Below are 26,562 nucleotides of genomic sequence, written 5' to 3' on the forward strand. Positions count from 1 at the left end.
TGCGCGGTCAGCCGCGCAAGTCACGATCCGCAGCGGCCGTGCGAGGGGATCTACAGGCGGCGTGAGAGAATCTACGGTAAAGTAGATCAATGGAAATTAGGCTCATCTGTTTCGGCGCCTCAGATTGCGCAACGAGCAAACGAGTGCGGCGATAGCGGCACTGTTTACGAGGCCGCCTTATCTCCGCCGCTTGCCGCTGTTATGCGCGGCGAAGCAAGTAGAGCTGACCTAGTGAGCTTTGTGTTGCTCGTCCGGACTTCCGCGGAAGGGCTTCGCCGTTAATGATTTGTCGCAGGCCGGCGCTAATTTAATGTGACAGCAGAGGCGATCAGACACTTCTGCTCTCTGATTCTGTAGTACAGCCCCTACAAGTGGCTTTTTTTGTTAAAACGTGTAGTAATACTGAAGTCTTACCGCCGTCGGCGATCTCTGCTTCTAGGCTAGGTAGTGAAAGGAAATTTTCTTTTTATTTAACACTTTCAGGGGGGGTGGGTACCCTGGAATCATAAATGTAAATGGGTTGAACAATGAACTGTACTAACGTTGAATGTCTCTGAACATCTCGGTGAACACACTGCAGGGCAGATTCCTGGCCGCGCGGGATTTGCCGAGCGGCTTAGTGCACTGCAGTCCTGGACTGTGCGGCTGATACCGGCGGAGGTTCGAGTCCTCCCTCGGGCATGGGTGTGTGTGTTTGTCCTTAGGATAATTTAGGTTAAGTAGTGTGTAAGCTTAGGGACTGACGACCTTTGCAGTTAAGTCCCATTATATTTCACACACATTTGAACATTTGAAGATTCCTGTGTTATCGGTCCGTTAGGTGTCGGGGGACACTGTATCTGTGCCACGGACGTGGTTAGATGTGCCTTCGTATTCGTTTCCGGACAATATGTAGCAAGTCGTCTACCTGTTGGAAGATGGTATTTGCGTGGTCGTGTATCTCTTCGCTGAGGTGTTTTCCGTGAATCGCTCGTGTAATCGTCCACTATGGGAGACCTTTACACCACTTAAGGCATTTGTTCTGAACATGTTTGGGAACTTAGAAAAAATGGTGTTTTGCATAACTGGCGGACACTACATCTTAAAATTTCAAGTGCAAACACGGTAAACACAACGAGCTGCAAATCCATGTGATGAATATCTCGTCGCCCATCCATTCATTCCACAGCAACAAATACAGGAACACCATAATGAAGCTTCAGAAGACCACCCTGAATACACAGTTTAATAACAATTGCCTAGCTCATAATGTAATTCCAGACTATGTCAAAAACTCTGTGAATTGCATGTCATTTGCACCAAAGAAAGTGAAAAGGAAAGTGTAGAATTTGTGGCTAAAGCAAGAAATAATGGAATTATATACTAACAGGCAATCGCTCAACATTGAACTCTACCAAACACATTTAGAAATGGCCACCAAGTTTGCAGTACCAGCTCACTTTTAGGAAACAACAGAGAGAGAGAGAGAAAAGGCATACATACAGAAAGTAATGCAAGAAAAACAGGAGAAACAAAACAGGAAACTCAATAGAATTATTAACAGAACAGACACATCCACTGAAAACAATCACAACCAACAATATAAATTCCATGACAGAATCATTAACCTAACTGACATAATACCAAACAAGAGAAGAGCCTACTAGAAAAAGGACCATAACACAATATTAACACAAACATAGCACACAAAACAATAGAAAACCTTGTAACAGAATCGGAACACATTATAAAGGAACAATAAAGACTGAACACACCAGATTTTAATGTAAAACTGACAAGAGAATTAGTAACTGCAGAAATAACGCAGATAATCAGAACACACAAATCCACAACTATTTGTAATCTTAGAACATCTGAGGAAATCGCAACCAACAAGCTAAAACAAAAATTAAAACAGAACATTGCCATTGTAACAAGAGCAGACAAAGGGAATATTACTGCGATTGTGGATGAAAAAGAATACATAGAAAAAGATTACATAGACTTTCTCAAAGGCAAAAACATCACAACACTGACCAGTGACCCAACAGCAAGGTACCGGAAAAAAAACATTCTACAGACACGGAAAAAAATCAAAAATACATTTTCAAAAGGCCAGGTAAAAAGAATGACACAGAAAAATCCAAAAGCATCCTCCCTAAATTCCCTACCAAAGGTTCACAACGATGATATCCCATTAAGGCCCGTCATCAACTTCCGAAATGTTCCATCCTACCACCTAGCCCAAAAAACAGACACACTACTAAAAAAATTGTGCATTTTTGATGACAACAGGAACCTGGAAAACTCAAAGGAATTGATCGACAGAAACAAGAACATACTCACACCAGACACAGCAACCCTCATGTCATTTGACATCACATCAATGTACATTTGTATTCCAATAAATGAAACAATCAACTTCACCTCACAAAGATTAAAACAACAAGGAAGCACACCGGACACATACGTCAATGAAATAACAACCATACTTAAGATCATAACATCAAAAAATTATTTTGTGTTCAGCAAAGACTTTTATTCTCAACGTAAAGTATTGCCAATGGGATCACCAGTTAGTGGTCTCCTAGCTAACATATTTGTGAAAAACCTGGAGAACATGATCTTCAGATAATAAAACCAAAAACTACGAAGTTATATACTGGTAACGTTATGACGATGACATAATATGCCTGATTGATGAACCACATACACACATAGAACAGCTACACAATGAAATAAACAACTTACACCCAAAAATTATCTTCGCATTAGAAACAGAAACTAAAAATACACTAAATTTTCTACAACTCACCATACATAGAACAAGCAACGCATACAGCTTCATAATATTCAGGAAACCGACAACCACAAACACCACCATTCACAACCTATCGAACCACTCATTTACACATAAGCAATCAAACTTAAGATTCCTGCTCCATAGATTAACCAGAACACCCATGAACAAACAGAACTACACTCAAGAACTAAACACAATAAAACAAATAGAAGTAGAAAATGGTTATGATACCCATATGGTAGACAAGTTAAACAAAAAATATGAAAACAGTATAAAAATGAACATACACCACACACACAAAAATCCTCACCTACCACAGAACTACACAAAACACAAACAATGACCACACACAAGACACAACAGAGCAACAGCACACACGCAGTGGCACGTACTCACCTACAATAACAAGACTGTTCACAAAACAGGCATCATACGAAAGAAACAGGGACTCCAAATAGGGTACCGGACAAAGAACACAACATAGAAAAACATTAGAGCACAAGAAACATCCATGTTTAAATTTAACAGACCAGGAATATATGAAATTACAAGCACCACTTGCCAAGCAGTATACATGACATGCAGAAACTTCAAAACCGGGTATTCAGAACATCTCACAGCTTTAAAAAGCAACAGATCCCATAGCACATTTACTGACCACCTTATAGCCCAAAATGACCACTCAAATACAATAGAAACAGACTAAAGAATACTAAAAACCAGCCACAGCCTATACAGTAAACTGACCATTGAGGAAAACTTCTTCGTACAGAAGGTAATAGCAGAAGGAAAACAGGTCATAAATGAATACACTACACTCTGCAAGGGACACTATTTAACACATTAAAGGAACTTTACAAAAAAGACAACACAAACAGATAATGTCTACTCTCTCTCTCTCTCTCTCTCTCTCTCTCTCTCACACACACACACACACACACACATACACACGAAAAATGGATACACTACACTCTGCAAAGACTCACCATTTTACACACAAAAGGAACATCTAAAAGATAACACTAACAGCTAAGAAGCGTACAGAAACACATACACAAACACACACACACAGACAGACAGAAACACGCAGATAAAATGTAAACAAAATTCAAATTTGGCGCCGAAGTCACTGCTGAACAAATGAACACTGACTGGACTGGGACACGCAGCAACCACAATTACACCGTGTTTTGCTGAAGTGCGAAGTGTTTTACGACCTTATTTGTGAAAATACGTGTTATATTTACGTGTTCATCACGTCATCATCATGGTGAGAATAAAACGGCTTGCCACAGGAAAACGTAAGTAAAAACGAATATAGGCACGAAATATCACGAAAAACTAAATTAGGTTTAGATGATAGGTTAAATCCTAATAAAATTTCTCATCAACATCATTTGGTTGCAGATGACAAGCTACCTGTAATAAATAATACACAAGTGGTCCTGGAAGATCATGCACACCAAGTGTAAAGGTATTAACAAAGAGAAACGAGTTATTGTTTGAACTAAATATCCACATAACTTTTGTAATCATTTAGAAAAAATGTTCACATTACAGAATAAGTAAGACGGAAACCCACTGATGATGGCACAATGGTGCTGAAACATGTTTGGGAACTTGGAAAAAACGGTGTTTTGCATAACTGGCGGACCTCACATCCTACAATTTTAACTGCAAACAAGGTAAACACAGGGAGCTGCAAATCCAAATGCTGAATCTGAAGGTCTTTAGTATCAGAGTTGCAGGTCGTCCCCATGAGGCACTACCTTATAGGGGGTGGACTGCACCGTGGACTTGAAGAGTCTCATCTTCGTTTCCGCGTTGAGACTTCTTCTCAGAAAGATTGGCACTAGGTCATGTAATATCTTTGACATTGTCGTTTTCTTCTTTTTAGGATGTATTTTGAAGATAAGTCCCTTGTCAACCCATATACTAACATATTTATTGTGAGTTTTCCAGGGTATCCTGTCTTTGTTGATTATCAAGTCTACTTTCAATACCCGTCGTTTCTTCGTAAATAAGACTGCTGCAGTTGCGTTAAATATTACTTTTTCTTGTAGAAAGCCCCCGTTTCAAGACGACTCAGTTGTTGCAGCATGAGGGCAATCAGCTGCCGTATGATGCGAGCCACGCATAACAAAGCCGTTCATCAGCGAAAAGATCCGTGGATACTCTGCCTCCCAGTGAGACGTCGTTAACATAAATATTGAACACTAATGGCGACGAAGCGGAGCCCTGAGTGATGCCAGAGATGAGATGTTTCGTGCCAGAGTTCTTTCATTCAAGCTGAACGAAGACGTGTAGAAAGCCATCCAAAATCTTTGTATAACAGTCCTTATTAGGCGTATAGGTGAGAAGCTAGACCAGCATCTTAGGGACCCAAGCGTTATCGTACGCTATCTCTATATCTATGAAGGAGCTGAGCGTAGAATTGGACCTGTTATAATTATACTGGTTAAATTCAGCCATCAGGTTGAGTTGACGTTTCGTAAACAACTTTGCCTGGAAACCAAACTGTTCTGGACGTAGGATGTTACGTTGTTCTAATCGAACGGTGATCCAGTTCAGGAGCAGTCATTCCAACACTTTCTTTGTTCAGTACAAAGTCAGGAATTTCTCCTTTGGTGAACGCAAACAATAGTATAATAAGGACACTTGAGAGTAAATAAGGCGAAGATTGAGGAATCAGGACAGAAAATGAGACACTACTTGTAGACAATGAATTCTGCTATCACGACTGCAAAATAACTAACGATGGATGTCGTACAGGTGGTATAAAACACAGACTGGCTATAAGAAGCAAGGATTTTCTGGAAAAGAGAAATTTGTTAACATTTAACATAAAGTCTTAGGAAGTCTTTATTGAAGTTTTTTGTCTGGAAAGTAGCGTTGTGCAGAAGGGAAACGTCGACGATAAGCAGTTCAGAAGAGAAGAGAACAGACATTTCTGAAATATGATGATACAGAAGAATTCTGAGGATTAGATCGATAGAAGGGGATAACAAATCAAGTAATCGTTACTCAAGTGTTGGGTGAAGTGTGGTGCTGGTGAGAAACTGCACAGTGAGTCCAAGATCTGACTAAACAAGCAGGGTCAAAGGGATGGAGGGTGCAGTAGTTACGGAGATGTCACCAGGCTTGCACACGATAAATTAGCGTGTAGAGCTGCAGTCGAGCGAGCAACACATGAGCTGGATATTAATTTTAATTATGCCCAAACGAATTGTCTAACAAAATGGGGGTGGTATAATACTGCATACAACTAGTTAAAATTATTAGTTCCGTACATCCAAACTGAAAGTTTTAACCCATTCTCACCAAATAAAAATTAAATTTTTTTATCACTTATTGATAGTTTCCACTGCGTTATTTCATTGTTTTGGTGCTAATCTTTTCGTCACTTCTGCCGAATGACTGCCACATAACGGAGTTGTGTGCATGATGTTTTGCAATTTCGTAAAAATTACAAAACTTTTCGTTCGGCACTGAAATGTATCAATGGTATCCGGTAAAAATTGGCGTCAGAGCGAGACTCGAGCCTAAATTTCCCGCTTTACGCAGGCGCTCGGCCATCTAAGGACGCTTCCCTGCCGACCCAAATTCCTGAACTGTTACTCAGCAGTGACGTAGTGACACCATTCCCGATCTCTTACGGGGATCAGAGACTGCGATTAAGGAATTGGTGGGCAAGTGTCGCTATGTCAGCAGTGAGTAGCAGGCTGGGAGTTTGGGTAGCCAGGGATGCGTGCTTAGATGGCCGACCGCTTGCGTAAAACGGGAAATCTAGGTTCAAGTCACAGTGTGGCACAAATTTTCACCTGTTACCATTGATGCATTTCAGTGCCCAAATGTGGCCTGTGTCATTAAATCCCCCTTTGAACGATGAATTATACGGCCACTGGACGAACAAGAAGGAACGACTTGCTTCTTCAGAGGAATTATATGCCATCCACTTTAATAATCAAGCACATAATTTGTAATCACTGTGGATCTGTTGACTCAGCATTTGGTATATCATATTCTTAGCCACAAAAGTCTTATCTATGACTGACGCTGTTGTGGTGATGGTGTTACCTGAGACGCATGTGCGTGTAAGTCCACAGGATTGCTTGGGGGAAGAGGCCAAACAGTGAGGTCATCGGTCTCATCGGATTAGGGAAGGAAGTCGGTTGTGCCCTTTCAAAGGAACCATCCCAGCATTTGCCTGGAGCAATTTAGGGAAATCACGGAAAACCTAAATCAGGATGGCCGGTCGCGGGATTGAACCATCGTCCTCCCGAATGCGAGTCCAGTATGCTACCACTGCGCCACCTCGCTCGGTTTAAATCCACAGTATGTCATTGTGTCGAGTAGTTTAAATTTAGCCACCGACTAGTTATGAAGATGACTGTATGATTAACAGCTGAAATATCCAAAGAAGAATTACTGCTGTCCCGGAACACCCGAGAAATGATGGAATATTCTATCCTGGGGGAAACCTTCAAGAACCACATAATTGTAAATTGATTGCCCTCTGTTTTTATTTATTTTTGTAAGTTGTTATAGGCCGCGAGGGCTGCACCGGAACTCTCTTCAACCCAAGTAATGTAGATTATGACCAGTTACTACGATGCTACAGTTTTATACTTGACATGGCCAAACTTTAGCATGCAGTAGTTCAGTGTCACTCGCTTATGAAGAAGGCCAAATTAATTTGGCTGAAACCTGGGTAAATTTTGGTTTCTATTTGGAACTGAGGCTGACGTGATACGTGTTCAGTTATCACAGTTGCTGACAGGGCTGTACAATGTTAAAAATTCTTAATATTTAGTAGCCCACACAATTATTGAAAGTATCACAACGTACGGTGCAGAGTTATGGGAACTGACTATGAGGCAGAAAGATTACCTGCTGGCTGCCGAGATGGATTTTCGGAGAGGGAGTTGTGGATATTCCAGGCTTGATCATGTTAGAAATGACAGGATCAGAGAGGATATGAATGTCGAAAGCACAATCCTAGATTACCTAGTAAGGAAGCGCCTACTCTGGTATGGTCAAAAATGGTTCAAATGGCTCTGAGCACTATGGGACTTAACATCTGTGGCCATCGGTCCCCTAGAACTTAGAACGACTTAAACCTAACTAACCTAAGGACATCACATACATCCATGCCCGAGGCAGGATTCGAACCTGCGACCGTATCGGTCGCACAGTTCCGGTCTGAGCGCCTAGAACCGCGAGACCACCGCTGCCGGCCCTGGTATTGGTCACTTACAGTGTATGCCAGACACAAGATGGCCCAAACGTGTATGGCAATGGACTCCACATCAAAGGAGAAAGCGCGAGATGCTGGAAAGAAGACTTCAACGACGAAGCAACGGCGGCGAGATATCATATATATATATATATATACACTCCTGGAAATGGAAAAAAGAACACATTGACACCGGTGTGTCAGACCCACCATACTTGCTCCGGACACTGCGAGAGGGCTGTACAAGCAATGATCACACGCACTGCACATCCGACACACCAGGAACCGCGGTGTTGGCCGTCGAATGGCGCTAGCTGCGCAGCATTTGTGCACCGCCGCCGTCAGTGTCAGCCAGTTTGCCGTAGCATACGGAGCTCCATCGCAGTCTTTAACACTGGTAGCATGCCGCGACAGCGTGGACGTGAACCGTATGTGCAGTTGACGGACTTTGAGCGAGGGCGTATAGTGGGCATGCGGGAGGCCGGATGGACGTACCGCCGAATTGCTCAACACGTGGGGAGTGAGGTCTCCACAGGACATCCATGTTGTCGCCAGTGGTCGGCGGAAGGTGCACGTGCCCGTCGACCTGGGCCCGGACCGCAGCGACGCACGGATTCACGCCAAGACCGTAGGATCCTACGCAGTGCCGTAGGGGACCGCACCGCCACTTCCCAGCAAATTAGGGACACTGTTGCTCCTGGGGTATCGGCGAGGACCATTCGCAATCGTCTCCATGAAGCTGGGCTACGGTCTCGCACACCGTTAAGCCGTCTTCCGCTCACGCCCCAATATCGTGCAGCCCGCCTCCAGTGGTGTCGCGACAGGCGTGAATGGAGGGACGAATGGAGACGTGTTGTCTTCAGCGATGAGAGTCGCTTCTGCCTTGGTGCCAATGATGGTCGTATGCGTGTTTGGCGTCGTGCAGGTGAGCGCCGCAATCAGGACTGCATACGACCGAGGCACACAGGGCCAACACCCGGCATCATGGTGTGGGGAGCGATCGCCTACACTGGCCGTACACCTCTGGTGATCGTCGAGGGGACACTGAATAGTGCACGGTACACCCAAACCGTCATCGAACCCATCGTTCTACCATTCCTAGACCGGCAAGGGAACTTGCTGTTCCAACAGGACAATGCACGTCCGCATGTATCCTGTGCCACCCAACGTGCTCTAGAAGGTGTAAGTCAACTACCCTGGCCAACAAGATCTCCGGATCTGTCTCCCATTGAGCATGTTTGGGACTGGATGAAGCGTCGTCTCACGCGGTCTGTACGTCCAGCACGAACGCTGGTCCAACTGAGGCGCCAGGTGGAAATGGCATGGCAAGCCGTTCCACAGGACTACTTCCAGCATCTCTACGATCGTCTCCATGAGAGAATAGCAGCCTGCATTGCTGCGAAAGGTGGATATACACTGTACTAGTGCCGACATTGTGCATGCTCTGTTGCCTGTGTCTATGTGCCTGTGGTTCTGTCAGTGTGATCATGTGATGTATCTGACCCCAGGAATGTGTCAATAAAGTTTCCCCTTTCTGGGACAATGAATTCACGGTGTTCTTATTTCAATTTCCAGGAGTATATATATATATATATATATATATATATATATATATATATATATATATATATATATATATATATATTTCTTACTAGATGAAAGGATGAAACCTACGAGACATTCTTCGTCGATTAGAAGGGGGTTTCAATACCTTACAACGAAATTTTAACCGACAATTATTTTAAATATTTATTAAATCTGAAATTGAAAATAATGCAGTACACGACAGTATTTCACATTAGGATATGAATAATTTAAAGGATGTTGGCGAGCTAAAAGTCCTGCTGACCTGTGTACACTAAAGTAGAGCTTCGGTTGTGGCACTCCTATTAACAGCATTCCCGGCGGTGAACACGTGCCAGTGACAAGAACATAAGTCTAAAAGTAAAGGTAATCGGCGCTACCGAGTGGAGTGCTGATATTTTACTAAATTTTAAAGTCTCGCGTGTAAACTTTTCTCATTGCCAGTCGCCCTGTTTGCAGTATCCCACTTTAAACGCTGCGGTTACATTAATATCTCCGTGTTCCGTCATATCACTTTGCGTGACCGTGGAAAGATATTTAGTTAGCGTGACCGATTCAGTTGCCGTGTCGCTGGTAATGAAAACAAATACTATCGCTTCACTTTATTTGCTACTGTGCCTTATATCGCCTTTCGTCACGTTCCACGAATGGAAATTTTATTGAATATCAGTCACAAATACTTAGATGAAAAGAATTTTGTTTCTTAAACGTACGCCGATGCTGGTGGCAGGGAAGCTTACATGACATATACGTTTCGTTTACCAGCCTCTGGGAAGCAGCTATTGGGTAACACTATCTCCCCTCCGCATCTGTATTGATTGCTCTTAAAAGCACCAGGCAAAAGATGGTGCCATTGTCGTGTGCTATATTTCACTTTCATTCTGCAGATATATCGAATCACGAAGCGTATTATTTCTCTTCTAAAAAACTATGAAATTTTGATTGTGAAAATATGTGCCATTGGTCAGTTATAAGACTCTTAGTAGTATTTGAAACCTGCAGTTATTCTTGTTAGCAAGCCACAAAGAACGATTCAGTAGCCTATGATCAAAATGTGGTTTCTTTTATAGCTGAAGAGCAACAAAATTACTTTATACTTTTTAAAATATTATTGATATCTGCGTAACTTCCTACTGGTTGTTTTTATAAAAATATGCTCATTATATTAATGTTGCGGATAACAGGTCTCGTAAAGATCTAGAATTTTATCAAGGTCTACAACGGAGAGCTTGAATGTTCCAGATGTATATGAGGAAAAGCAGTTTTAGACACTTCATAATATCTGATTTCTTTCGAAAAATACTTGTGGGTTTCCTGTGCTTCCACCAGGAAACCACTCTGTTTATTCATCCTGATGGAAACACGAGTTTTTAAGCAACCATTCCTGCCCGTGGCACATAACCAGCTAAAACTGAGATAAGGCTGCATTTGCTCTAAATCATGTTGATAGTATTAAGTAGGATACTTTATTCAGATAGTGAATCTGTGATAAAATTTGAAGAGTTTTTCTCACATTCAGCGTGAGACACGAATTTAGGCTCATGTTTTGTGCCTGTGTTATAATCTATTCTGTATCTGCAAGAAATGGCCTTCCTACTGTACTCCTCTCCTTCGAGGTTTGTAGGCAATAAAAAAGCAGTTGTTGTTACACTGGTTTTCAGTTGGAAGCCTCATTTGCTGTAGTTCTAGGCACTAGTCCATTCTGCACAACCCTCTTCATCTTCGATTAAATGCTACGACCTACATCCGTTTGATCCTGTTTACTGTTCTAATAATGGCTAATGGCTCTGAGCACTATGGGACCTAGCATCTGAGGTCATCAGTCCCCTAGAACTTATAACTGCTTAAACCTAACTAACCTAAGGACGACACACACATCCATGCCCGAGGCAGGATTCGAACCTGCGACCTTAGCTTCCGCGCAGTTCCAGACTGAAGCGCCTAGAACCGCTCGGCCACCGCGGTCGGCGCTTCTTACTGTTCTCTACCCTTCGTCTCCCTGTACTATTTTTTCCCTTCGTATTTTCCTGCATTACAAAACTGATAATTCCTTGATGGCTCAATAAGTGTCCTATCAACTGTTCCCTTCTTTTAGGCAAGTTGTGCCAGAAATTTCTTTTTTGCTCAGTTTGTTATAGTACGTCTTGATTAGTTACTCAACCTGTCAGCACCACATTTAGAAAGCTTCTGTTTTCTTCTTACCTGGAATATTTATCGTCCACATTTTACTTCTCTGCGTGGCTACACTCCATGCAAGCCGGCCAGGGTGGCCGAGCGGTTCTAGGCGCTACAGTCTGGAACCGCGCGACCACTAAGGTTGCAGGTTCAAATCCTGCCTCGGGCATGGCTGTGTGTGATGTCCTTAGGTTAGTTAGGTTTTAGTAATTCTAAGTTCTAGAGGACTGACGACCTCAGAATGTAAGCCCCATAGTGCTCAGAGACATTCGAACCATTTGAATTCCATGCAAATGTACGGTGCAGCCACTTGATGAGACTACCACCTACATTCGATATCAACGCGCAGTAACTACAGTCGCCAGGTGGCAGCACTAGCAATGGAGGATATGTAAAGATTGTCGGGGAGACACGGAAAATACTCTTAGTGCAGTCGTTGTCATAATGAGGAAACGGAGCGATTTATTTGAAATCCAGAAGGGCATGACCATTTACTTTCTGGCCAAAGGTGGGCATAATTTAGAAAGCCTAAGTTTGTAAACTGTTCGCGGGCTTTCTGGCCAAAGGTGGGTATAATTTAGAAAGGCCTAAGTTTGTAAACTGTTCGCGGGCAGTCATGATTAAAAATATACCGTGCATGGCAAAATGCGCTACCCAAAATCGGTGCAGAGGCAGGTGTGAAGCTCCATGGGCCAAAGATGACAGGGGTGAAAGATGGCAGTGGAAATCTATACGGGCGAATAGACGTGCAACTGTTCAGAAACTGACCACCAGGGTAATCGAAGAAGCAGTCAATAGAGTCTCCCCAACGGCCGATTAGCTAACGTTGCTACGTATGGGCCTCTGCTGGTGCTTGGTTCATGTACTCACGCTGACTGCTGCTCATCAACGACGAAGACTTTCAGTTGGACGCCAGTACCGCAGCGGGGCAGGTGGCCTTTTCGGATGAATCGCGTTTTATGTTCCTCGGGGCAGATGCTCGTCGGCCTATGTGCCCCTAGAACAGTCGTCAGAAGGATTCAGGATGCAGGAAGGAGCGTTACGGTCTGGGGAGTGTTTTCGTGGCATTCACTGGGTGGTCTCGTCATTCTGGAATGCACAGTGGGGACCACGTCTACCCCTACATGCAGTTTCTCTTCCCTCGGCACGATGGCATCTACCAGCAAGACAATGCAACATGTCACAAAGCTTGCAGTGTACAGCTTGTAGTGTGTCAGTATGTGTTTGTCATACTGTCCTTGTCACCAAACTCCTAGGATTTAAGCCCAATAGAGAATCTGTGTGACCTCCTCGATCGGGCTGTTCGCGTCATAGACCCTAAACAGAGAAACTAGCAACGACGCTGGACCCAGCATGGCTCCACATTCGTGTCGATATCTTCCAGAACCTAATTGACTCCCATCCTGCACGTCCGCACTGCAAATGGCGGTTATTCATGATTTTGACAGGTGGTCACATTAATCTGACTGAACTGCGTAGTGCATTCAGAAAAAACTTTCTGACAAATTTGTACTACACTACTGGCCATTAAAATTGCTACACCAAGAAGAAATACAGATGATAAACGGGTATTCATTGAACAAATATATTATCCTAGAACTGATATGTGATTACATTTTCACGCAATTTTGGTGCGTAGATCCTGAGAAAGTAGTACCCAGAACAACCACCTCTGGCCGTAATAACGGCTTTGATACGCCTGGGCATTGAGTCAAACAGAGATTGGATGGCGTGTACAGGTACAGCTGCCCATTCACCTTCAACACAATACCACAGTTCATCAAGAGTAGTGACTCGCGTATTGTGACGTGCCAGTTGCTCGGCCACCATTGACCAGACGTTTTCAGTTGGTGAGAGATCTGGAGAATGTGCTTACCAGGGCAGCAGTCGAACATTTTCTGTATCCAGGAAGGCCCGTACAGGACCTGCAACATGCGGCCGCGCATTATCCTGCTGAAATGTAGGGTCTCGCAGGGATCGAATGATGGGTAGAGCCATGTGTCGTAACACATCTGAAATGCAACGTCCACTGTTCAAAGTGCCGTCAATGCCAACAAGAGGTGACCGAGACGTGTAACCAATGGCACCCCACACCATCACGCCGGGTGATACGCCAGTATGGCGATGACGAATACACGCTTCCAATGTGCGTTCACCGCGATGTCGCCAAACACGGATGAGACCATCATGATGCTGTAAACAAAACCTGGATTCATCGGAAAAAATGACGTTTTGCCATTCGTGCAACCAGGTTCGTCGTTGAGTACACCATCGCACGCGCTCCTGTCTGTGCTGCGGCGTCAAGGGTAACCGCATCCATGGTCTCCTAGCTGATAGTCCATACTGCTGCAAACGTCGTCGAACTGTTCGTGCAGATAGTTGTTGTCTTGAAATCGTGTCCATCTGTTGACTCAGGGATCGAGACGTGGCTGCACGATCCGTTACAGCCATGCGGATAAGATGCCAGTCATCTCGACTACTAGTGATACGAGGACGTTGTGATCCAGTTTGGCTTTCTGTATTACCCTCCTGAACCCACCGATTCCATATTCTGCTAACAGTCATTAGACCTCGACTAAAGCGTGCAGCAACGTCGCGATACGATAAACCGCAATCGCGATAGCCTACAATCAGACTTTTATTAAAGTCGGAAACGTGATGATACGCATTTCTCCTCCTTACACGAGACATCACAACAACGTTTCACCAGGCAACGCCGGTCAAGTGCTGTTTGTGTATGAGAAATCGGCTAGAAACTTTCCACATATCAGCACGTTGTAGGTGTTGCCACCGGCGTCACCCTTGTGTGAGTGCTGTGAAAAGCTAATCTTTTGCATATCATAGCATCTTCTTCCTGTCGGTTAAATTTCGTGTCTGTAGCACGTCATCTTCGTGGTGTAGCAATTTTAATGGCCAATAGTGTAGATATCAACAAATTTCTCTGTTTTAAAAAAATACTTTTCTGCTATTGCGAGTCTGCGTTTTGTATCGTCTCTATTTCCGCCATCGTCAGTTATTTCGCTGCTCGAATAGCATAACTCATCGTCTACTTTTTGTGTCTCGTTTCCTAATTTGATACCGTTAGCATCAACTGCTTTAAAAGAACAAATACGCCAACGAAGAAAGTTTTTTTTTTTTTTTCACTTTTCATGTCACTGAACTCTTATGTCTTGCTTGTGTCATGTTTCGATCTCAGTTATAATCTAAAACTGATTTGTAAGTACAATATGGAATGTATATTCCATGAGATCAGAGTTTCGTTTTCTTTCTTTCCACCGTGGGAGTTAAATAAACAAACCGTAAGTGCTGTCATGAAGTCTTAGAAAGAAAATTGATACTTCTGATGATTGGAATGGAAGATTCATCGACAGTCTGTGTCAGAACTATTCAAAAGACTGAAAAAGATACACGAGCCGATGGATGCTTAAGCACCGTTTAACTTAATGAACAATACTCTGAAGACTTCTAGAAACAGTCGCCCATCAAAAATGAAATAGAACCAGTTAGCATTAGTCTGCATTAGTCTGTAGTCAAGTTTCAGTCTGCGCCTAATAAGATTATCATATTCCTGTACATATCCATGAAGAGAAATGTATAGACACTTTGTCAGGTATCAGAGATATGTGAGAATAAGATTAATGTACCATGACCAAAGGAACATAAGATTGTCAATTGTAAACAGTATCCAGAATCAAGTTACGTAAGATCTATGCTTGTTCTTATTATAATAAATGTGTGTGAAAATTAATAAAGTTCTGTTTAAAGTTGGTCACCGTCAATCTGCTACTCTAAGCGTACAAGTGGCATTTCTATAGTTTGACCTAACGGCAGAAGATAAACACGCCACGATAAGACCACGAGACATATTGCTGACACTCACCTACTTCGCTGGAGCGAAAGGCAAATAAACTAATGGTGTTTGTACCGAAGGTCTTACAGTACCCACCCACCCCCACCCCCCCCTCGCCCCCCACAGATCAGTTAGAGTAATTTGCTGAGGGTGAGAAGATTTTTACAAGAGACATCACGGCCGATAGGGCTAGTTATGAGGGTCTTTACATGATTTTTTTTTTTGACGTTAGTGTTTCAAACCACATCATACCATCTTAAGTGTAACTGTCTTGGGTAAATAAGAAAAAGCTTAAAGATGGGCGCACTATCAGTTTGTCTTACCATCTTCTCACTTCAAGCATTTGTTCTTGTGTTTCTTCAACTTTAGGACTACTGTATGAACAGTGTAACAGAAGTACTGGTCACCAATTAAGAAAAATCCTGTATATACCGATCCATAACAGTCACTTTCTTTTCAAATTCGCATTCGGGTGGACGACGAATGAAATCTTCGTCCGGCCATCAATAATTAGGTTTTTCAGGTTTTCTCTAAATGCACCAGCGAAATGCCAGGATTATTCCTTTGGAGGGTCACGACCGGTTTCCTTCCTCGTTCTTGATATATTCCGAGCTTGTGCTCCGTCTCTTATGACCTCCCCCGACGGGACGTTAAATCCCAATCTACCTTCATTCCTTCTTTCAAAACTTTTCTTTGTATCGCGAATACGACTTTTAATTCGTCTGCAAACACAATCTTATTGAAACTGCGCACCTTACTTGATTCATAAAATGGTTAACTTTCCTATAACCATAGCAGACCTGATGATTTCGAGGGTAATCTACTGTCTAACAGCGTTCCCCTCAAACAGATTTTCCCCAAGGCTCCTGATCAGTATCTGTAGACGATTATCTGAGAGAATTTCAACAGAAAAATTCACCTAAGGAACGTGAAATCTTAAACAACAGTCCTTTTTATAAAATAACTTCCTACAAACGTATCGACAAATCGATCAATTGAAATACTTTCCTGAAATTCTTGACAATGATTATCACCATTGTGGCTCCATGCACCTTTGTCTTTAGTGTCGTGACAGTTAATTTCCAACTACAAATTACCCAGTTTCAAAAGGTCTGAAGGTATTGAAATTAGTAAAGTTTCTAAAGACTGCCACTGCCATCACTTGTCTATTGTTATTTTTATTATCACCTATGTTGCAAATATAGGTAGGTACACACATAAATGTTAAGTAGAGATTATATGGATTTCGTTCAGTCACAAGAATCTGTGCAAAATTATAAGCTTTTAAAAGGTCTGTTTTACGAAAAGTGAATCATTCAGTAATTAAAATAAATTAACATTTCATTTTCAACCGGAGAATAAAATGGTCAAAGCTGTGGCATAGCGTTTCAAGCAAATAAGATGACGTACCAAGGACGTTCGCTTATTGAAATGAGAGTTAAAGTCTTTTTATATGTACCTAGTCAGGCTCTAATTACAAAAACAACACTCCCTGCATAAGTAAGCATTAGAGCAATATCAAGAACCCTAACACAGTAGACGCTTTGTCCTAAAAAGGGCCGGCCGGTGTGGCAGAGCGGTTCTAGGCGCTTCAGTCTGAAACCGCGCGACCACTGCTGTTGCAGGTTCGAATCCTGCCTCGGACAAGGATGTGTGTGATGTCCTTAGGTTAGTTAGATTTAAGTAGTTCTAAGTTCTAGGGGACTGATGATCTCAGATGTTAAGTCCCATGGTGCTCAGAGCCATTTGAACCGTATTTTCCTGAAAAGGGTTAATTAGTTGAAAGACTGGAACAGGTCAAAAAGAAAACTGTGAGAAAGAACTCACTATCACATGCAACAAAATGTTATTCATGTGAAACCAATAGAAACCTACATTGAGACAAAATTGGATGCTATCAAGAAAAGAAGAAGGGGTATTTACATAGGTACCTACACTCAGAATTGTTGACGGTTAACCAACCTAACACTGAAATCGTTTGCGTACCAGGAAAAACGTGGTTCGATGGTTTTTGGTGTCCAAAGAGGCTTAAGACAACAAGAACTAATTATTTTACACAGACAAGAGCAGGAGAACGGTAAAGAGGAACGTTGTACAAAGATAAAGATTGAAGATGGTGACTGTGAACATGTCCACTGTTGCTTTAAATTATTATTAATTTATTATTTATTTATTATTTATTAATTATTAATTAATAAATTTTATTAATTAATAATTAAATTATTAATTAATTAAATTTATTTTGTTGCCATTTAGAAGGAAAGAGAGAAATAGTTGATATGCCGTATCTGTCTAATATGCTTGTGTGAAATATAGCTATTTGCAATGAAATGCAGCAAAAGTTTACTTCTGAGTTTGTGAACAAAATACGAGTTCCTTGTAAGACAGAAGAGCCAGGTATCGACTTAACGGCATGAAAAATATTGGCCTGGTTACTTTTAGAAAACACGTGAAGTATGCGTGCTGTCACTTTGTGACAATGCCTCATTAAAGGACGTAATCTGACAGTTAATCCACTAGTTAACTGCTTGCATTGTTGGAGAAGTGTTACCACACTTTTTCCTTGATATGTAATCACTCATACGCACAGTTCGCACAAGTGGACTCTGTTGCGAAATAGACGCCTTCACCTTGCAAGGTTCCTGCTTCGATTGCCAGTAACATGTAGGAGGGAAGTGGTATGGCCATCGTCTCAGTTTGCCCTCCTGTTAAAGCTCGGTTGCACACGTGGAGACGATGCAGATGGTTCTGCGGTTAGCAGTCTCGGTAAACTGTAATTTCTGCGAAGACGGGACAGCTAGTAATATAATCACCGTTCCTACCTCTTCATAACAACTTTTTTCGTCCTACCCAGTCAAAAAAGACATCCTCGTTAGTTATTGTTTTCTTACGATGTTAATTTACACTGTGAGCTAGAACATAATGGCCACTTGCTTCATACTGTGCAGGGACACCTTTGGAACGCAGTAAAGCTGCAGTTATGCTTGGTACGAGCTTGACAAGTGTTTGCTAGCTTTCCACAGACCTGTGGCACCAAATACCTACGTACACGTTGCGCAATCCCCCTAAATTGCGGCCGGTAGTTTGTGGGTGCGGGGCTGGCGCCCGATAGAGTCCCACATGTGTTCGATCGGGCTCGGATCAGGTGCGTTTGGTGGCCAAGATACCAACCTGAGTTCACTATCACGCTCCTCAAGCGTCCGAAACTCGATTCTGGCCTCGTGACCAGCCAGGTATCCTACATCTACACCTACATCTACATGGATACTCTGCAAATCACATTTAAGTACCTGGCAGAGGGTTCATCGAACCACCTTCACGATTCTCTATTATTCCACTCTCGTGTAGCGCGCGGAAAGAATGAACACCTATATCTTTCCGTACGAGCTCTGATTTCCATTATTTTATCGTGGTGATCGTTCCTCTTATGTAGGTCGGTGTCAACAAAATATTTTCGCATTCGGAGGAGAAAGACGTTGATTGGAATTTCGTGAGAAGATTCCGTCGCAGCGAAAAATGCCTTTCCTTAAAGGATGTCCAACCCAAATCCTGCATCAATTCTGTGAGAATCTCTCCCTTATTTCGCGATAATACAAAACGTGCTGCCTTTCTTTGAACTTTTTCGATGTACTCCGTCAGTCCTATCTGGTAACGTTCCCACAACGCGCAGCAGTATTCTAAAAGAGGAAGAACAAGCGTATTGTAGGCAGTCTCCTTAGTAGGTCTGTTTCATTTTCTAAGTGTTCTGCCAATAAAACGCAGTCTTTGGTTAGCATTCCCCACAACATTTTCTATGTTTTCCTTCTAATTTAAGTTGTTCGTAATTGTAATACCTAGGTATTTAGTTGAATTTGCGGCTTTTAAATTAGACTGATTTATCGTGTAACCGAAGTTTAACGAGTTCCTTCCAGCGCTCATGTGGATGGCCTCACACTTTTCGCACCATTCAGATATATTTTCTAAATTGTTTTGCATTTTGTTTTGATCTTCTGATGACTTTATTAGTCGATATACGGCAGCGTCATCTGCAAACAACAGAAGACAGCTGCTCAGATTGTCTCCCGAAACGATTATATAGATAAGGAACAGCAAAGGGCCTATAATACTACCTTGAGGAACTCCAGAAATGACTTCTGTTTTACTCGATGACTTTCCGTCAGTTACTAAGAACTGTGACCTCTCTGACAGAAAATCACAAATCCAATCACATAACTGAGATGATATTTCATAATCACGCAATTATACTGATGGAAAATACCATCTCTGCCGGAGAATACATCAAGCACGAAGAGATGCAGGTGTTCCACCGTAATGTTGCCGTGGTCCACAGTCGTCGCGATGGGTTTCATTACCACCGCAAGTCCCATGGAATCCCAGGTGAACGTAACCAATAACATAATACTCCAGCCTTTCACATGGATGGCACGACCATCTACCTTTTGTAGCTAGAAACGTAGTTTATTCGAACGGTTGACACAGTTTCATTGATCCACCGTTCAACCTCGACCATCCCGCTCCCTCTGCAATTGTAATTGATAGTTTCTTTGGGTCAGCAAGGGAACACGCGCCCCCTACTTTCCACAATGTGCGCTGGAGTTTCCCGAAACACTTGCGTCTGCATTAGAATTGTACTCTGTAGTCAGATATGGCACAGATCGCCGTTTATCCTATTTTAGCACTTTATTTTACAGGTCCGTCTTGATCACACAAACTTTTACACTTACTATTACCGGTTTCGGCTACTGCCACCTTCATATCCGTTACAAACAAAAACAGTGTCTAACCGACTCAGTTTTGCTGACGCTAAATCTATAAAAAGCCTGGTGCTACATAAGAAAGACAAAGGGCGTTTGCATGATTAACAGCCATGTATAGCAGCCATACATACTATAAAATATTCTGATGTAGTATCAACGCCAAACTAAACATGTAGGTACATAGTAAGTGCCGGTGATGATCATAATGTGTCCGGTATTTATATAAAAAACTGAGGCCAGCAGAGGGCACTATAGCTAGGGTACATGATAACCAGTATCGTAAATGTAATAGTTAAAATGCAGTATGCGTAGTCATTAATTAAAATTACATTTACGATACTGGTTATAGTGCTCTGTGATAGCCTCAGTTTTCTGCGTAAATACCAGACGCATTATGATCATCACCGGCACTTACTATGTACCTACATGTTTAGTTTGGCGTTGATACTACATCAGAATATTTTGTAGTATGTATGGCTGCTATACATGACTGTTAATCATACAAACGCCCTTTGTCTTTCTTATGTAGCACCAGGCTTTTTATAGATTTAGCGTCAGCAAAACTGAGTCGGTTAGACACAGTTTTTGTTTGTAACAGATCTGAAGGTGGCAGTAGCCGAAACCGGTAATAGTGAAGTTTGTGTGATCAAGACGGACCTGGAAAATAAAGTGCCAAAATATGATCATGGACTCACTTTCAGACTTTGTGCAGTCATCTGGTATATCCTACTGTACAGAGCGGGAAATTCTCCGACCTCAACGTTTCACGATTACTATCGGACGTCCAACATATTGTCGCCTGAAACTTCCTGGCAGATTAAAACTGTGTGCCGGACCGAGACTCGAACTCGGGACCTTTGCCTTTCGCAGGCAAGTGCTCTAGGTACTGGCGGAAGTAAAGCTGTGAGGACGGGTCGTGAGTCTTGCTTGGATAGCTCAGCTGCTAGAGCACTTGCCCGTGAAAGGCAAAAGTCGCGAGTTCGAGTCTCGGTCCGGCACTCAGTTTTAATCTGCCATGAAGTTTCATATCAGCGCACACTCCGCTGCAGAGTGAAGATCTCATTCATCTTGTCGCCTGCTTCTGGTTTCGCTGTCCTTCAACCATTTCTAGTAGATGCTCACGACAACAGACAACAGGACAGTAGATGTTGACACCTGACCACTTTCGCCATTCCCTAGATGTTCATCTCTAGGCACTGAGTCTTAATAATCTGCACGTCAGAGTCGCATATGTGAGTGGATTTCGCCATTTCCGGCCCACACTGTCCGCAGGATGATTTGCCATTCATGTGTACTCAGCTTGGATATACCGAGTGGTTATAATTACAGATGCACATACTGAAGAAAGTGTGCATTCAGCGGTTTATTAATAAAATCAGTATTATACCTTTCTCACTTGTTTGACCTTTTCTGCCTACGTTCCATTCCTAATTAGAGCCCACACAGAAGCATACCGACAATCCTTCTTTCCACGAACAATACGAGACTGGAATAGAAGAGAGAACCGATGGAGGAACTCAAGGTACCCTCCGGCACACCGTCAGGTGACTTGCGGAGTATGGATATAGATGTAGATGTAATCTATTACATATGGAAATACTTCTGTACGCCTGCGTCGTATTCATAGCGCCACATTTACAGTAGAAGAAGAATGGGCAGCTTTGAGGGATGAAATAGTGAAGGCAATAGAGGATCAAATAGGTAAAACGATGAGGGCTAGTAAAAATCCTTGGATAACAGAAGATATAATGAATTTAGTTGATGAAAGGAGAAAATATAAAAATGCAGTAAATGAAGCAAGCGAAAAGGAATACAAACGTCTCAAAAATGAGATCGACAAGAAGTGCAAAATGGCTAAGCAGGGATGGCTAGAGGACAAATGTAGGGATGAAGAGGCATATCTCACTAGGGATAAGATAGATACTGCCTATAGGAAAATTAAAGAGACCTTTGGAGAAAAGAGAACACTTTGTATGAATATCAAGAGCTCAAATGGAAACCCAGTTCTAAGCAAAGAAGGGAAAGCAGAAAGGTGGAAGGAGTATATAGAGCATCTATACAAGGGCGATGTACTTGAGGACAATATTATGGAAATGGAAGAGAATGTAGATGAAGATGAAATGGGCGATGTGATACTGCGTGAAGAGTTTGACAGAGCAGTGAAAGACCAAAGTCGAAACAAGGCCCCGGGAGTAGACAACATTCCATTAGAACTACTGACAGCCTAGGGAGAGCCAGCCCTGACAAAACTCTACCATCTCTGAGCAAGATGTACGAGACAGGCGAAATACCCTCAGACTTCAAGAAGAATATAGTAATTCCAATCCCAAAGAAAGGAGCTGTTGACAGATGTGAAAATTACCGAACTATCAGTTTAATAAGTCACGGCTGCTAAATACTAACCCGAATTCTTTACAGACGAATGGAAAATCTGGTAGAAGCCGACGTCGGGGAAGATCAGCTTGGATTCCATGGAAATGTTGGAACACGTGAGACAATATTGAACCTACTGCTTATCTTAGGAGATAGATTACGGAAAGGCAAACCTACGTTTCTAGCATTTGTAGACTTAGAGAAATCTTTTGACAATGTTGACTGGAATATTCTCTTTGAATTTCGGAAGGTGGGACGGGTGAAATATAGGGAGCGAAATGTTATTTACAATTTGTACAGAAAGGAGATTGTAGTTATAAGAGTCAACTGGCATGAAAGGTAAGCAGTGGTGGGAAGGGGGTGAGATAGGGCTGCAGCCTATCCGCGATGTTGGTCAATCTGTACACTGAGCAAGCAGTAAAGGAAACAAAGGAAAAATTCTGAGCAGCAATGGAGAAGAAGTAAAAACTTTGACGCCGCCCGCGGTAGTCTAGCGGTTTAGGCGCTCAGTCCGGAACCGTGAGACTACTACGGTCGCAGGTTCGAATCCTGCCTCGGGCATGGATGTGTGTGATGTACTTAGGTTAGTTAGGTTTAAGTAGTTCTAGGGGACTGATGACCACAGATGTTAAGTCCCATAGTGCTCAGAGCCATATTTAAAAACTTTGACGTTCCCGGTGACATTGTAATTCTGTCAGAGCAGCAAAGGACCTGGAAGAGCAGTTGAATGGAATGGACAGTATCTTGAAAGGAGGATGTAAGATGAACATCAACAAAAGCAAAACGAGGATAATGGAATGTAGTCGAATTAAATCGGGTGATGCTGAAGCAACTAGATTAGGAAATGGGACATTTAAAGTAGTAGATGAATTTTGCTATTTGGGGAGCAAAATAACTGATGATGGTTTAAGTAGAGGGGATTTAAAATATAGACTGGCAATGGCAAGGAAGTCGTTTCTGAAGAAGAGAAATTTGTTAACATCGAGTACATGTTTAAGTGTCAGGAAGTCGTTTCTGAAAGTATTTGTATGTAGCCATGTATGGAAGTTAAACATTAACGATAAATAGATTAGACGAGAAGAGAACAGAAGCTTCCGAAATGCGGTGCTACAGAAGAATTCTAAAGATTAGATGGGTAGATCAGATGACTAATGAGGAGGTATTGAATAGAACTGGGGAGAAGAGAAATTTGTGGCACAGCTTGACTAGAAGAAGAGATCTGTTGGTAGGACATGTTCTGAGGCATCAAGGGATCAGCAGTTTAACTGGTAAAAATGGTAGAGGGAGCCCAAGAGATGAATACACTAAGCAGATTCAGAAGGATGTAGGTTGCAGTAGGTACTGGGAGATGAAGAAGCTTGCACAGAATAGAGTAGCATGGAGAGCTGCATCAAACGAGTCTCTGGACTGAAGACCACAACAACAACGATCATTAGAGCCCACACTGGATCTCTTTGAGTGAATGAACTTTAATTTAACCACCCGGCTCTTTCCCTACCACGTCGCATTGCCGCAGAATCCCCAAGCGTATTTCAGTCTCGCCGTTATCAGTGGTGACGAAGTTATCGCTGATCAGTGAATGCCGGTGAAGTTCCACCGTGTCACGGCTCAGTTCTCTCTTCTGTCTCTTTCTCTCGTTGGCACGGAGTAGCACTACAGTCCTTATCGTATCTCACCATGAGATGACGCGGCCATATCCCGTCAAGTCCGTATAGTAAGGCAGCTCAGTCGCAGCCTAAGGCGGACAACTTCAGTATACGAGAAGCGTGCTCAGTGCGGAACTGACAGCCGCCCGCTAACGAGTGCGTTATCAGCGTTACAGCAGGCGTCTGACCTCCCGCCGCTGTGGACGGACAAGGCCGCCTTTCGCCATCGTGTTTGACAACACTGTGTGAAGCCGAGGGTTAAGCCGCTGCTAACGAGAACAATTCATTAGCGTTGGCTCGGCACTCCACTCACGCGTCTCAATTGCTCACCTGCTTCTGGGTGCAAGGAGGCAAGGTTACCTACGGCTCTGAGGAATGCAGTGATATAATTTCGTGTGGTTCAATGGCTGAGAGCAGGTCTTTCAATTGTAAACCCCTTCGGCTACTACTCCAATCATTCAACTGACGAGTGGGGACCTGCTGTTCGAGGTTGTTTCCAAGCCAGGTCGTTCCTGGTGACTCTTCACGTCATTGAGAGGTTTTAGATGAAATCTAAACTGAATATTCATATGGCCTCTGGGATTCTTTCTTTTACAGGTCCGCCTTGCTATCTACGCCTATCAGTAGTTAGTGCCTTCAGTAGTTTGAATCTTTTATCTAGCTGAGAGTAGTAGCGCTCGCTGTAGTGCAGCAGTTCGAGTAACGAAGATTTTTGTGAGGTAAGTGATTCATGAAAGGTATATTTTTAAAGTCAGATTGCGTTGCGCTAAAAATATTGTGTGTCAGTTTAGTTTTGATCAGAATAGGTAAAATGTCTGAGTACGTTCAGTTTTGCTCAGCTGTTTGAAAATCAAATAATGTAAGAGGTTTATCAGCACAGTTATTCATAAATTTTTCTAAGGGGACGTTTCAATAGTAAGCACTTATTATGTACCTACAGGAGAAATAAAGTAAAATGTGATAACAGTAATGTCATTGGCAGAGCCGGAGATCGTGACCTGTTAGGATGTCGGGTCATGACCTAGCTACTGTGTATCTTTTTAATTCACCTTTGTATTTTGTAAAATATTCTGGTACTTTCTTCTCAGTTTCATAGAAATACCCTTTTGTAATACTGGATGTTGCGCACAGACAAAGGGTGCTCTCTGTACAGGAGCCAATAAATTGCAGCATTGCTGTCTACGTTATTGCCTGCCTCGCAGTTCATTTTTTTAATTTAAAATCTTTCCACATAGTGGATATATCATTACTTTATAAATGTTGTATATTCATGTGAACGCTTGCATGTGCACACACACAGACACACACACTTTCTCTTACATCAAATACAGAGAAAGTTGCTGGAAGCAGTGATTTAATAATAGTTTTACTAATAAGTGTGAAAGGATAATTAATTTTTGTTTTATGTGCAAGATTAATGTAAATTTCTTCCGCACTGTTTGTAGTGGAAGTTTTAAAAGATGATCCTATTTCTTACTTGACATGGAACTTTTGATTTTGTCTTGTGTGAAATTCACAAATTTTAAAGTTTTTAAATGTGGATGCTCCCGACAGAACAACCTGGCTAGCAAATGAAAAAGGGAGTAAGTGTGTGTTTTAAAAGAGATAACAGAGCAATTTTACGTGCATCCATTTTCGTAAAAAACTGTGTTGTTTCCGCGCCAGATACGACTTCCACTGATGACCTCTGTGCTCGCAAATCACGACGAGGAACAGGTTTTGTGTGATGTACCAGCTCGTTTCTGAGCGATGGAGACAAAGTTTGGCGTGCTTCACGACGAGAAGCACGTCCCCGGTGAAGAAGGTTTTCTGGTGTCCTGTCGAATCCACGCCGCGAAGCGTTGTCATCATCAGAGTAAATGGCTGTGTCAACGCCCTATTGTACAGCGCACGGCCTACTGTTGCTACCGAAGCCACGTGACTGAAAACAAAAGTCGTCTGTAGATCTGCGGCAACAGTGAGGCGTCGCCACAGTGACGTACACAAAACAGCGTTACGTAGTTGGTTGTAGGAGTCTCGCGAAGCAAACCATCAACGCCTACATTAATTGTGAGGGCTTTCCTTCACCGTACGGATTATAGGTAAGTGTACCACATCAGTTCCTCAGTATTATTGTTTGGAGTTTATCGAATCGTTCAGCTTCGTAACATACTTTTACC

General features: G+C 42.6%; 1 protein-coding gene across 1 annotated transcript in view; it reads right to left on the minus strand.

Moving 5' to 3' along the window:
• LOC126282230 (venom allergen 3-like) overlaps positions 1-26,562 on the minus strand; it is a 228,658-nt gene that overhangs the window by 148,505 nt on the left and 53,591 nt on the right. The gene's annotated exons all lie outside the window — the stretch shown is intronic.

The sequence above is a fragment of the Schistocerca gregaria genome, chromosome 7 (genome assembly GCF_023897955.1).
Source record: "Schistocerca gregaria isolate iqSchGreg1 chromosome 7, iqSchGreg1.2, whole genome shotgun sequence".
NCBI classification, from domain to species: Eukaryota; Metazoa; Arthropoda; class Insecta; order Orthoptera; family Acrididae; genus Schistocerca; species Schistocerca gregaria.